The 15905-nt window shown below is 34.8% G+C and overlaps 1 pseudogene; it reads right to left on the bottom strand.

The window, feature by feature from the left end:
• Window positions 1-3338: 3338 nt before the first annotated feature.
• LOC141549813 (large ribosomal subunit protein uL10 pseudogene) lies at window positions 3339-11912 on the bottom strand (annotated as a pseudogene).
• Between the last annotated feature and the right edge of the window lie 3993 nt (window positions 11913-15905).

Genomic DNA, 15905 nt, shown 5'->3' on the forward strand with positions numbered 1-15905 from the left:
CAAAATGGCCCAAGTTAAGTTTAAATTTTGATTGATTTAGTGGATAGGCCAGGATCTCAGTTTGTGGCTGAGCTAAAGATAGATTTCAGCAGTTTGTAAATTCTCTATGTTCCTTTTGAAGTGCAATAGGGGTTTGTTGTTGTTGTTGTTGTCTTATGGCCAAAAAGATATAATAAGGACGGGCCACATGATTTCAGCTATAAAAGTATCCCTAACAGTCTCCTTAGATTCATAAAAAGAACAAATAGGGAGTATTTTAGGGAATATTTCAAAGTGCTTTCTCCCATTCTTAATACTCTGATTATCCAGGTTACACTTTATCGGAAAGTCATTGGTTTGTATATAGAAACTCTATACCTCCACCCCTCAGAAGCTTATGTCTTGTGTTCACTTCACTTTCAACATTCTATTCTTTGTTAATCTCCAATTATTTACAGAGGTTGAATTATAATTTCTACAGAAATAGCTTCCAAATATAAATATCCATCCCTAATCTTTCTCTAGAACTCAACTTTTAAACCTACAATTTTTGACATATGTCTCTATGGGGATAACTCATTAGAAACCCAAAATTCTATATGCTGAAAAGAGCAAACTCATTTTCCTCATCCTTACACCAAAATTTAACTTTCTTTCCTATTTCTGTTGAGGTCACCATCACCTTCCCAATCCTACAAAGTTTCATCTTTAATTTCTAACCCCATCTGCAATCAGTTTCCAAGATCTACAAGTTTTATATCCACAATCTTTTTTCAAGTCTTCTTACCACTCATTTTAATAGTTTAATCCCTCAGAATCTTTTGTTGGATTATTTAAAAACTTTCTAATTGATTCTCTGCTCCTAGTCCAACCTTCCCTTCTCCAATACATCCTTCATACAGTTGCCAAAATAACTTTCTTCACCAACAGATCTAACTAAATCACACTTCTGTTGAAATAACTTCAGTAGCTCCGTATTGTCCTGAGGATATAGACTATACTTTACTTGATATTTAAAGCCTTAAAAAGTCTGGTCACAATACTTCATTTTTGTTTTTCATTGCTCCTGTTCACACATTCATCTACCACCTCCTTACAAATTTTCTTCCATGCCTAGAATGTATTACTTATTAATCTCTATTTTTCCTTTGAGGATAAGCTTTTATATGATTTCCCTCAAGAAGCTTTCCTGGTCTCCATCAGCATTCCTTAGCTCCTTGAAGGTAGAAATTATTTTATTTTTATCTTAGTATGTCCCCACCACCTAGTAAAGTGCTTTATTGAGTTCAAATTCTACCTAAAACATTTAAAACCTGTGTAACACTAGGCAAGTCACTTTACCTACCTGACCTTCAATTTATTTATGTGTTGAATTGGGAGAGCAACCTAAGGTACTTTTCAGCTATACTGTCTATGTTACCTAAAAATTTTAATTGACTTATGGATATTACTTTCATTTTTAAATCAGTAAGCTAAATATACATTGGAGAGAGGTGGTATGATGGATAAAATGTGTGAATTTGTATTAAAAGCAGTTGGTATGGTAGATAATATTTAAAATAAAAAGACTTCAGGATCTGCCACAAGCACCAGCTTTATTATTTTCAATACTCCCCCTTCCTCACTCATTCCAAATTCTTTAAAACTAAGTTATAGATAAGATGTAGATCTGCCTTTGTAGAAGCAGTTTCACTAACCTGATATAAATCACAGATCTGCACTCTTCCCCCCAAAAAAAGCTTTAACTTATTTCAACACGCATTACTTTTATATTTTTCTCCATCTTTTCCCCAACCCATTATCCTCATCCTCCCATCCTCCATTCCACGAGTATTTTTTTAAATGCCTGATTGTTTACTGAGTAGCCACATTCATTGATACCATGTTTCAATGATATTATATTTCTGTGTCCCTATTTTAGAAACATGAACATTTTTCTTTGTTTTTGTTATTATTGTTTGTCTTTCAAATAGCCTCAAAAAGAGGAATATATGTGACAAGAAAGAAGAAAGAAAATAAAAGATAAAGGTATAACTGAAAGGAAGAGATATCTGGGCTTTTCTCTGACTTGATTTTGTTAAGAGAGATGACCTGTATTGCTTCTTGATGCATTTGCGCCATTGTGTCAGGTTCATGACCCCACTTTAGTACATGAGGCACATTTTAATAGAAAACTAGGATTAGAGAAGATTGTTTTTATATTCACATTTGGTTTTCACAGCAGACTGAGACTTAGGAACAAACCAAGGAAAAATAATTTTCATCATATTTCTCATTTAAAAAATTAAAAAAGAAAATAATTTAAATACAGACAAGTTAAAAAGAAAATATCAGGATTCACCTATGTCCTTGTTGCACCCAAATATAACAATAGATCGTTCAATTAAGAAGCATAATTAAGTATCTAACACATGCCTGGCACTGTGCTATGATCTCAAATAAAAAATAAATAACACAAATAGAAAGGATGAAACAATCTCTACTCACAAAGAGCTCACATTCTAATTCGGGAGTCAGATAATGATTTCCTGGGTATTTAGATGGAAGTGTTCAGAGGACCTGTACATAATTTGGAAGCCTAGCTATTCCCTAAAACAAACAGGGAGAAGCACAGATAGGACTACTTTAGCCTTAAGTGGACCTTTAGTTCTTAAGTAGGCCTTTTGTTCCAGTGGACTCTTGACAATAGTCTCACTCCAGGTGGAGGTCTTTGATAAACTCACCTTTGCTACAACCAATCAGAAAGCTACATTATGAGGTCAAACCACCTATTTCCCCTTTAAAAGGATTTAATTGTAAAACACTAAGCCACTCTGTTTTAGGGTTAGCCTTCCACAGTGTCTTTCTCATTGTTATAGCTAACTCCTTTTTGTGTATTAGCTAACTTTTTAGGGTGAGCCTGCCATAGTATCTTTTGCTTTGTTATAGCTAATTTATTTAGGGTTTAACCCATCAGCTAACTTCTGAATGAATTTATCCCATTCTTAGTAAAATAAAATCTTTGCCCCTCAGTTTGAGATCTATGCTTACAAATTATTTTGTGACACCTCACAATAATTGGCCCATAATTCCAATATAACTTGGCTCCTGAACCTCAACACAAGGACATATATAGATAGTATGCAAACTAGTTGAATATAAGGTAGAGGAAGGGCACTACAATTAAGAAAGGCTTCATGCACAAGATCTTAACTGAAGAAACAGACTGACATAGAGATAAGAGGCAGGCAGAGGGATAAATCAATGCAAAAGGTAAAAGAAAGGAGATGGAGTGCTGATTATTTTTTTTTTTTAATAAATGAGCACTTTTATTTCTTTGTTCCACAAATAACCCAGATGAAATAATCATCTCCTGTGGGCTAATCAAACAGACCAAATGTCATGTCTTCATCATACTGCTCCAATTTTCTTTTGGCTTCTACCTTGGCTGGTGCAGCAGGCATGGCAATAGCTGGAGCAGCAGCTTCAGGGGCAGCCACAGCAAAGCTGAGAGGTCAGCCAAGAAGGCCTTCACCTTTTCAGCAAGTGGGAAAGTGTACTCTCCAGTTACAACTAAGACCCACTTGTACCCAATGATGATTGAGTGGGGTACTGATGCAACAATTGAGTAACCAATCTGCAGATAGACACTGGAAACATTATGGACACACTCTAACAACCAAAGGTGCAAAATCTCCTCCATGATATCCAGCGCTTCAGGGTTGTAGATGCTGCCGTTGTCAAAGATCTGCTGAATAATCAGCCTGCAGGAGACCAGGGAGATGTTCAACATGTTCAACAAGGTAGCTTTGCTGGCCCCCACTTTGTCTCCAGTCTTAATCAGCTGCACATAACTCAAGAGTTCAATGGTGCTCCCAGAAATCTTTGTAGAGATACCCAGTGCTTAGAAGAAGAAAATCTTCTCAGGACCCAGGCCAGTGTTCTGGACTGGCAAAGTGACATCACATGGGACAATGGCACTAACAAGGGCAGCTGGCACCATATTGGCCAAAAGCATATCCCTAATCTCAATCAGATCCCCAAAGGCCACATTCCCCCGAATATGAGGCAGAAGTTTCTGCAGGGCAGGGTTGTTCTCCAGATGCCCACAAATGGCTTTGTGCATCCTGGTATTTTTTCCCAACAATACCACAGCCTCCCCACAGAGGGACATTTGGATCTATTGCTTAGGCTTGGAGCCCACATCGTCTGTTCCCACAAAGAAGCATTTTGGATAATCATCCAGATGTTGGATGATCTTGAGGAAGTAATTGGATTTCTAGGTAGCTCTGTTTCCCTGGACATCCTGAAAGTGCTTCAGGGTAGTCACACAGGGTTTAAAGATGTTGTCACTCACAGGAGGATGCCTGGGGAGAGGTAGAGTGTTGATTTAAAAAAAAAAAAAAGGTTGGGGGGAGAAATAACATTTGATTAGACTACAGTATAGAAGGAAGAATAATGGGAACTGGGTTGTGAAGAGCTTTAAAATCAAAATAGTGGAGTTTATATTTTATCCTAAAGCCAACAGGAAGTCACTGAAGTTAATTGAACAGTGGCATCACATGGTCAATTATGCACTTAAAGACAATTACTTTGGCAGCATTGTAGAGAATGGACATGAGTTGTGATAAACTATAGAGAAGGAGACTAATTAGGAAGCCATGGCAATAACATAAGAAGGAGATAATGATAACTTGCACAAATAAAGTGGTAGCTAGTTGTGGGAAGAAGGCACAGGCTTGAAAGTGAGAAATATTATAGAAAGAAAACAAAATCTTATCGTTAATTAAATATGGGAAGAAGGAGATTAAGGAGTCAAGGATAATGCCCAGGCTATGAACCTTGGGGATTGGAAGAATCTTGATAAAACAGGGAAGTTTGGAAGAGGGGAAGGTTGGGGGAAGGGGTAGATATTGAGTTAGCTTTGTTTGAGATTCTATGGAGCATCCATTTTGAAATGTTCAATAGATGATTATTAATGTGAAATTGTTTTTCATAAAATGAATCAGTGAACAAATGAGCATAAAAGCATTTAAGAGTTTATAATGTACCAAGGACTCTACTAAGAGCTCTATATTCAAATATGAAAGCAAAGATCATGTTCTTAAGGAGTTTATTTTCTAATCAAGAGATTATTTTTTAATCAATGGTCAATGACTCCAGAATTCAGTGTGTGAGCACAAGAGTGAGAAGAAGAAAGGAAAGGGCACACATTAAGAGGGGAATAGATTGTGAAGGAGTTTGTGGAGGTAGTTAAGAGAGGAAAGGGTAATGAAAATCATTGTGCTGCCATAGCTCTAGGGAAGTCTATAACCTACCTAAACTCATGCTTTAATTAACAAATTCCTACCTAATCATACCTTTACTATCCGCTTGATTCCGATCCCTAAAATGTCATTATTCAAATTCTAATTCAAATTTTGTGCCCCCCGAATCTACTCCCTTATTCTCATTCCCCTCAATTCAACCTCATCAGTATCTCAGCATAAAGCTATCTACTCCTTCCTTTGTGTTCTCTGGAATGCTTGGCTCTATAGAAAACAAATTGGCTTTCATCTCAGATTCTTAATTTTTTCCCATTCCTTCCATCTTCTGTCTCTCATTGAGACTTACTTCTCTTCTAAGAACACGATTTCCCTAGCCAACTTTGCTAGAGTCCATGATTGATCAATCTGTTGTTCTCCATTGCTTGTTGTTGTCCATTGCTACTTTCAAACTCTCCCTCCTCTACCACTACTACTCCAGAACCTCTCCTTTGAGATTCACTAAATCCATATTTACACCCCAATAAAAAATTTCTAATTTCTATCTGCCAGTTAAGATACTCTTCTTTTCTCAATGAGTCCAGTGCCTAACTCACAGTCTTTCTCATCTCCCTAATTCCTACCTTCATACTAAAGGACTCCAACATATATACTATTGTCCCCTCCAATACCCTAAACTTCTAGTTCCTCAAATCAATTAATAAGTGAATAAATAAAACAAATCAATAAATCAATAGATGATATTAGATAGGTATATTAAAAGTATATAATACTTTTTATATTATTATTGATTTTATTAAGAATTTTAGAATCAAAATAACAAAGATCATCAGTAATTTGACTAAAATGAGCTAACACTACTTACTTGGAACTTCATGGAACTATAGGAGAGGTCAAATGGGAATTATAAATAATGTGACTTGCTATGATCTGTTAGGGTATTTAGGCACTAAATGCTAAGGAATGCTTCCTGCAAACCATGTCACTTTCACAATCTTTAGTAACTAAGTTTATAAAAACTCCAGGGAAGCTCTTATTGTTCATAAGTATAAATATTTCACAAGATTTTTTTTCTTTGACCTATAAAAATGTTCTCATTTTCTTATTGTAAACTGTGAGCTCTTAGGTGGAATTGGACAACAAATGAATGTAATGCCAGAGAAACTGAGGCAAGATAGAGATTCAAAAGTTTTTAATATTTCATTTGAGAGGGAGAAATTGTGCTGGGGCAAAACAGGATCCATGTTGTCCCCAGGGCTGAATAAGTCTCAAAGTATCTCACATAAGTCATAAGTCTCACAGTCAATGTGAGGTTCCCGTGAAATATATATATATATATATATATATATATATATATATATGTGGCTCTAAGATACCAGGGTAGACAGAGGTAGGGGTGGAGTCAGAACACTGAAAGCAAGAATTTCAAAGAAGGGTTCTGACAGGTTGGGGGTAGGACTATAAATTCTTACTAATTGAGAGTAAAGAAGATAGTCATATTAGAGCCAGGAAGTCTGGACTTTGAGAAAGAGGATACCAATTAGGTATCTGAGATGGGACATCTCTTTGGGAATGTCAGAGTGGTCATATCTCCAAGCCCTACCAAATTATCTCAGTCCTAATGATCAGGAAGGCAGGTTGCAACCAGGGGGATTGAGGCAGAACAATTAAAGGAACTGAATCAGAACAAGTTAGGGAAACTGAAGCAGGGCAGTTAAAGGGAACTGTGGCACAACAAAAAAACTCAGAAAGAAGCTACCCTAATCATCCATGTACCCAGGACCTTTGTTTTAGATAAAAATTATTGGTGCAAAATTTAGATTATAACTATTGGATAAATAGTAAGCTACCATGACAAACCTGAAAAGATGAGATTGAAAGTTCGTTTCATTTGAATCTCCATCATAATTTTTTCCTTAATTCCTTTCTGAGTACAGGAATATGTTCACTAATCCTAGATCCTTGAGGTGAAATTTAAATTCATTATTATTTTCAAATGGATTCCATTGAATTCAATGGAGGCAAAACATACTTAAAGAAATGCATGTTTAATTTTGACAAGAGGAACAAAGAAGGATCCTAATTTAAAAATGTGTTCATTGTTCTCCAATGCTCAAGACATTAATCCCTGACATTCATCCAGACAAATTGGAGAGTGTGTTCCTCAGCAGTCAAGTTATCAAGCAGCTCTCCTAGGAGATCAGATTTGACAGTCTTTTCAAGTGGGCATCACGGTTTGGAAATTTTCCTTTGATTATCATGCGGAAAGAGAAAGACAATTAAATTCTGTTCATAAGGCATAAATGTTCAGTTTGCAGGATTCAGAATAGTCAAAAAAAGTTAAAACAAGTGTTCAGACATTCTGAAAAATTAGGTGTTTTGAGTTTTCCAAAAGAAAAAATCAATTTAACTAGTATTCTGTAAAACCAATTTAGTGGACCTTTCTTTGAAAAGAAAATTGCCAATCTGTACCTGAGATAAGTAAATAAGCTCAACAGTCAACTATGAAAGACCTGGTTCTACTCAGTGGTTCAGTGATCCAAGGCAAGCCCAAAAAACTTTGGAAAGAAAATGTCATCCACACCCAGAAAGAGAACTATGGAGACTGAATGCAAATCAACACATTCTATATTCACTTTTTTCTTCATTTTTTCCCCTCATGATTTTTCCCTTTTGTTCTGATTTTTCTTTCTCAACATGATTCATATGGAATTATGTAAAAATGAATGTACATTTCTCGGCAGCTTCTGGAGACAACAGCTCGCTACATATAACCAAAAAAAATGTTGGAAAAAAATGTTTACATGGAATTGGGGAAATTTTTTAATGGGAGAAATGGGGAGGATAGCCAGAGAAAATGTCTGGAGCCCAGAGATATTGGGTGTTGTTTGTGGAATAGCCAGGAGACCAATGTCACTAGATAGAATAATACATGTCAAGGAATAAGGTATAAGATTGGAAAGGCAAGAGGGAGCTAGGTTTTGAAGAGCTTTGCATGACAACAGCATTTTGTATTTCATCATAGATTAGGAGATATTGAGTATAGTGGTGACATGGTCAGACATGCACTTCATGGAAATCATTTTACTGACTGATGGAGAGACTTAAGGCAGGTAAACCAGAGCAGGCTATTGCAATAGCCCATATCTGAAGGATGAGGACCTGTATTACTGTGGTGACATGGTAAAAGGAAGAAAGAGGTTTGGAGAGATGTTGCAACAGGTTGAATATGAGGGAAGTGGGAAGAATAGTGAGGAATTGACAATAATTTTTAGCAAAAGCTTTAGAGAAAGCATTTTTTCCCTGTCCCCATCAGGTACATGGTCTGAACAAGCACTGAACTTAAAGTTTCCAGCTATAAACTCATTTCCAAATTACTCGACATTTATCATTGAGAAAAAGCTATACCCAAGACAGCTGATGAGAACCTGGAAGGATTTTTAACTGTTTTGGGTTTTTTTTTTTTGAGATTTTTTTTCCTTATTTGCTGTTATGCATCTCATGAACTCTAGGATAAGGAGGTGGGATTGGCAGAGAAACCTGAAGTACTAATATAATTATAATACTCTCTGAGGCAAGCAGGGAAGGGCACTAATGGGGATCAGCTCAGTCTTCCAGTACCACCCCTGTGGAGATCTTCAGAAACTCCACCTTATTATATCTAATCAGAAAGCCTAGTTATGATGTCAAACCCTGAGGTTAAATTTCCCCTATAAGTCTGTCCATGACCTATGGCTTCTTTGCTGAATCCTTTTTGGGTTAGTGAGCCAAAGCGTTCTGCCTTAGGGTGTCTTTCTTTTCTCCCTTCCCCCATCCCTTATGGTGTTTTTCTCGGTGTTATAGCTAACTAACTCTTTTAGAGTATTAAACTCCTTTATGGATTTAGACTGCCAATCAATGGCATTCTCCTACATTATGGCATATTTATTTTATCCTGGTTAATTGTAACTTCTAATAGAGAAACTATCTTTCCCTTGCTAATTGTTAAAACCCTTTTCTTTGCTAACTATATACTCTCTTGAATCTATTTTATATTTACCATTTTTGTGTCTATTTTACCTCTCCATTTTGTCTATAACCTCTTCTCATAAATAAAGATAACTTTTGGCAAAGAGAAATTCATTGTGAATTCTTCACATGTGTCTTGAACCTTGTGCCTCCTATTTGAACTAGGAATTGCTACCAAATCTCATTATTCAGTATTAAACCTTATCACATTTACTCTTGATTCTTTTGTTTCTTCCCTCCTAATTATCCCTATTTCTCTCAATCAGGTTTCAGCTAACCATGCTCTCCTAAACAATCTCACAGCTTCCCCAAAATCTTTTCTTCAATTCAATAATCCACCTGTCTATCACTTAAAATCACTACTAAGAAATAGATGAAATGGATAATTAGTAGAATAAGGGATGTAGAATATATAATCCCTAAGAGACTTTAATGGGTTAACTTATAAGGGTAATATGAGAAAAAGGAGAATAATAGGTATAGTGAATGACTTCTAAAATCTTTCAAAACAAATTTAAAATAAAAAAGCCAATTCAATTCCAAATATCTCTAGGCAGAAAGAAAATTGGATTTTTAAGTACTTACCAATGTCTATACATATGCACCATGGAAAATGGGGGGGAAATTGAAAAGAAAATCAGCTTCTACATTTTCTATAAAGATTTCAGGTTATTTCCTGAACCAAAAGAAAACAAAATCTTCCTTTTTTTTTTTCAAATTAACATTACTACATTATGGTTTTGAGATAATTTTACCACTTAAAGAGTTTTTTTTTTTAGTTAGGAATTCATAGTCACATAATTTTTGAGTTTGTAGATAATAATCTTGATTGCATCACTGACAGATGAGCACTCAAGCTCTTTTGGTATGGTTATTCAATGTTAATTTATGAATCTATTTAACTCTGTGTTTTACTCATCCCATATTTCATCTTCTGCACAAAACCAACAATAGCTTTCCCTAACCTTTTGCTAAATTTTAATACCATTTTATGACATTTTCCTAACTTACTAGTTTAATAACTAAAATAAAAGATTAAATAATGTTAATTTAGCATAACTCTGTCTTAATAAACATAAATGGCCCTCAGACAATTAGTACTTTCTTTTATAACTAGGAAGCTTTGTAATAGGAACTTTGGATTTGGAACCAGCTTAAGATGAGTTCAAATCCCAATTTTGTCACTTCTTTGTGACCTTTGGCAAGTACTTAACATTTCTTGTACTAGGTTTTCATTAGTGGCTTGGCCAGAGTCTAATTGCAAGTGTCCAGATTTAAACCCATGAAGATGAGGCTATTTAACTCCAGGCTCAAAAATCTAGCTATGTAGTTGCCTTCCCTACTACAAAGGAGATTGTGATTTCTATATTGAAGAGAGAAGGAGAAGGGAAATGCCAACATGCTTGTTCGTTCCCTCATCAATCTTCAAGAAAGCTATAGAGCTCATTTGGGATTTCTTTGATCCCCGCATATATTGAAGGTCCAACAAATTCAAAATAAGAACCACATCTCTGATAACCAGCACTTGGCTTACCCCAATCAACTCAACTCTTTCTGCAAAAAAACTAATTATACAAAAAAATTAAAAATATCAAATAGAAAGAAAACAAATCAGAAAACAGACATTTAATAAGTTATATAGATTACAACATACCAGAAATTTCATGAGTGAATGAAATCTTTGGATAGGAAAGAGTTAAGAAAACCAAGAGAATAGTTGTATTAACCCATAGGGATAGTATGTCTCTGAAGTTTTTGTGGAAGCAAGTTCAAAATCAGGGACATGTTGGGAAGCCCTTTCCCTTTCCCTCTTGTCTGTTTTCAAACCCTCTCCCTCTCTCTCTCTCTCTCTCTCTCTCTCTCTCTCTCTCTCTCTCTCTCTCTCTCTCTCTCTCTCTCTCTCTCTCTCTCTCTCTCTCTCTCTCTCTCTCTCTCTCTCTCTCTCTCTCTCTCTCTCTCTCTCTCTCTCTCTCTCTCTCTCTCTCTCTCTCTCTCTTTGCCTCCCTCCTTCCTCTCCTGAAAAAGTCTAAAACAAATATATGCTCTTAAAAGTTTAACAATCAGCTTGCCAAGGGAAAAAGTAAGCAAGAAACACTTGTAGACTTAATTTACATTTTCTACATCATTTTCTTAAGTCTAGACAATAACAAAAATAATTAATTAAGCCCTGATTTGTAATTTTCAAGTTTCCAATATGGAAATATTTACACTGAAATTTTAACATGGATTGAGCTGGCTCCCGCACACCTGAAACTACTTGTAGCTCTGTCTGTCTATTCCCAGAAAGCTCTTATGATAACTTTAATACTTACATTTGTACTTGGTATCACATCACATCCATCAGTTCTCCACCAAATTTATCTTAACTAAAGAGTAGCATAAAAATGCCACAGGCTTGGGTGAAAGCTAAGTTACAACTTTAAAATGAAGTTATTAGCTCACTTTGTTCTGCCTCTTCTCTCTTTATAAATATGTTGAGATTCTCCTCATATGAAACCTTGTTCATTCATGCTTATATGCAATGATCAGTTATCATAGTGAGCTTCCAAGAGTTTAAAGGAGGAGATAGAAATGAAGCATCATATCAACCAAGAGAAAATTTAAAAAGAATCAGAGAAGTCACACCAGGAAAATGTTAAGGGACAGATCAATTCTCCAAGAGCTCCCATACCTGTGAATCATAGCCGTTGCAGGGAAGCCTTTTCTGACACAGGTGTTGCAAACTGGGAATGAGATAAATCAAAGAGAGAGGGAAGAGGAAAGAGGTCAGACAACGCAACAGCCTCTCAGTCAGAAAGGTCAGAGCACAGCAACTGCCTATCAGTGTCTTTGTATCATCCTCTCACATGAGGAGATCCATTGTGGGTTGGATCTCCAGCAGCCATTGTCAGGTAGCTCCCTTGTATTCCAACAGTTCCCGGGTATTACAATAGAAAGGATATTCCTAAGGCTCCTAATGATCTTCACCATTAATAATGATAGACATCACCCAGTGGAAGAGTCCTCCTGTAGAAACAGACTCTCTAGCAAACTGCAAATCTACATCTGGATGCAATCTTGAAAGAATTGAGAAGTTTCCTGAAATTTTACAAAACTGCATATATGTTATATATAAATATAATATAAAAATGTAAAATAAATAAATATAAATATAAATAAATACTATAAATATAAACAAGATCTGCCAGAAGCTCAAAAGAAGGGTCTATAGGAGCAGCTAGATAGTCCAGTGAATTAAGTATTTGGCCCTTGACTCAGGAAGACCTGAGTTCAAATATGGCCTCAGATATTTAACAGTTACTAGCATATGAGCAAGTCACTAAATCCTGATTAACACACACACACACACACACACACACACACACACACACACACACACACACACACAAAGGTGTCTATATACACTTTAATTTTCCTGTTGTTTTTCTGGATCTTAAAAAAATTGGTTATCAAATGAAAAAGAATAGCAATACCATATCTGGCAAAGAGAGAGAGAGAGAGAGAGAGACAGACAGACAGACAGACAGACAGACAAACAGATGACTTCATGATTCTATAGTCTCAGAAGTTCCAAAGAGGAAATTAAATTATTTGGATATAGCAATCACTGAATCCTACCATACAGCTCAGAACACATGTGCACCTAGAACACTTTATTATTTTTTTCATGTTTTGCCATTGTGGCATTGCCACCTTTTTAAGCTTTAGAAGCCCAAAATCTAATCTCTGAAGTATCTGTTTTAGGAATTATATTTTGACAATGTTTTGGTGGTTATCTTATAAATATTGACAAATAAAAGGTAATGTCTTTTGTAAAGTATAAAGAATATAAAGAACATAAAAGTAAAAAATAAATAAAAATGAATAAAAATAAATAAAATGAATAAAAATGAAGTGACTAAACTGAATTATCCCCCTAAGGTCCCATATATCTTAAATCTATGATCTCTAGTTGAAGTATTAGACTTCATTAACTTTCTTTGTTCTACTACTTGTCACTAGATAGTATGTGATTCTTATTTATAGCTAATATACAATAGTATCTATCATCTCCATGTGGTAAGAACAGATAAAAGTGGCCAGTGATTGAAGAACTAATTTATTAGGAGTTCAGAGTGAGTATAAATCATTTTTTCTGTGATATCTATTGTTTTGTTTGGAAACACAAGACACCAAAAAAAATTTGTAGGAGTTATTAAGAATTCTGAAACTATCTTCCAGGCAGATCTATTTATATTTTATAAGATAAGCCAGAAACCTTTTTAGCCTCTTGCCACCAGCAACAGGAATGAGTAATGAATGTGGGTATTCATGGGTGTTACTGGAAAACTTGAGGCATGAGAAAGGAATAAGTGTTTGAAAAAAAAAAAAAAAAAGAGTAGGAGATGAAACAAAATTCAAGAATACAGAAGGTGATGGAGTGTGACTACACATTTATTAAGCACCTTCTATATATCAGATACTGGGCTAAATACAAATAGCATCTCATTTAATCTAACAAAAAACATAAAAAAGAGGAGAAGGAAATAATGGTATGCAGAAGATATGCAGTGCAAGAATTCTGCTAAAACTCGTATTGTAGTAAGCCAATTATGAGTTTTAAAGTATTCAGTCTGTGTCTCCCTGAACTTCAAATTGAAGTCCATTGTTATGGGAAGGAGAAATTATGGACATAACTATGCCTTAATAAGAATTTAGCTTTATATCAACTTGTTTTCTTTGAATCAACTGGAAAAAAACATATTAAAACAGTATTTTCAATTTTTAAAACCTCTATAGAATATTCACTATTTCCTTAACAACTGTAGCAAATGTAATTTGTAAGCATATTTCTCTGGATTTAGGAGTTATAGGTTTACTCTAAAATGATTATGAGTAGAATTGCATATATATTAACATGTGTCAGATTGTAAAGAAATTTGGAACGTAAAGCTTTACAAACATGAATGTTGAAAACTATCGATACATGTATTTGGATAAATAGAATACTATTAGGATGCATTATGAGAAATGTATTTAAAAAACAGTCATCTAAAATGTCTTCTAAAAGAGAAGTTATTAATATTTGCAAGGAGTTTAAGAGCTTTACATGTATTATCTCATTTGATTTTCATGACAACCTATTATTATCCCCATTCTATAAATGGGGAAATTGAGGCTGAGAGAAGTCAAGCTACTTGCCCAGGTAGTCAGTCTCTGAGGCAAGATTCAAACTCAGATTTTCCTAACTTCAAGGCCAATACTCTATCTACTTAGCTGCTTCAGTCATATTTCTGGATTCATTTAAAAAGAATTTTGTTCATTTATTTAAGTAGCAATCTGTTTAAAAGATTACTAAAATTTTAATGCATATATTCCATATTATATTAAAAATGCTCCAATTTAAGCACCAAAGATATATGATCAAATCATTCAAAAGTAATTATTGCTATGGTGCTAAAGGTAGGAAACTAAGACAAGGAGATCAAAAAGTAACAATTTTATTGTTTCTGTTTTTAGCTACCTTACCGCTAATGAGAAAAACATTGACATTTAGGACATTTCTCTTCTTGCTTTTGCTAGTTTTCCCATGACAGTATGCAGTTCTATTCCTGGTCAAAAGAAGAACAGAATTTGTTGCCATAAAAAGGCAGTATGGTGGATGGAAAGACCATTAGTTTAGGAATCAGGAAAGGCCTGTGTTCAAATTCTGTCTCAGCATTTATTAGCCATACAATCTAGGAACATGTTATTTAGTCTCTCTAAACCTTTGTCTCTTGATTTGTAAAATGGAGATGATAATTATGGCAAAACCTACCAAAAAGTCTGTGATAAGGATCAGGAGTGCTAGTGACTATGTGAAGGTCAGCCATTAGATTCAAAAGCTTTTATGCCACACTCTTGAGTTCCATTCTCTGAGTCAACTTATAGAGCAAAAGGCAACATCAAAAAATATATTGTACCTATTTTTTTTTTTTGCACAATGGAGACATGACCCTTATGGATGCAGAAAAATGAAGCTAAGACTAGAGTGGCTCTTACTGAAGAGGATTTCTGGAACTATTTCCCATTAGGATTAGATAAAGAAGACTATGTTATGATTTGAAGAAAATAGAAGGATAGAAAAGGAATTGAATGAAAGGAAGTTTCGAAAGCACAAGCACATTTACGTAGAAAATGCATTAGCCTGGAATACAAGAACCACAACAAAAGAGAAGGCTTGAAGAAAAAGAATCTATGATCAAGTCTAAAAGAAATTGAAGGGTGAAGCTCCAATGGAGTTATAGTTCTTATAGGGAACAAGTTGTAATTATATTTTTTTAAAAGTTTATAAAATTAGTATATGTAGTGAAGAGCCCAGTGTCAATATAGATTTTTTTACAGTAAAACTTCAGATACAAAAATGGGTTTAATTCAATATAATTTTAAATTCAGATCTTTGGTCAATTTAGACTAAACTTATCAACATCAAAGAGAGGAATGCTTTTAGACAGTTCTAGTTCTCATCAACTGAATCATAATATTCTGACAAATACAAATATATTTTGAGACTAGTTGTTAAATGTTGCTTAGTCCCTATGAATTCACAAAGAGCAATTTTTAAACCGATAATTTTTCAAAAGCTGTAAAGATTTACACTTTCATAAAGAAAGGTGAAAAATAAAATAGTGACATAAAATACTAGGGCTAAAAGGG

This window comes from Sminthopsis crassicaudata, chromosome 1, assembly GCF_048593235.1.
Source record: "Sminthopsis crassicaudata isolate SCR6 chromosome 1, ASM4859323v1, whole genome shotgun sequence".
Taxonomy (NCBI): domain Eukaryota; kingdom Metazoa; phylum Chordata; class Mammalia; order Dasyuromorphia; family Dasyuridae; genus Sminthopsis; species Sminthopsis crassicaudata.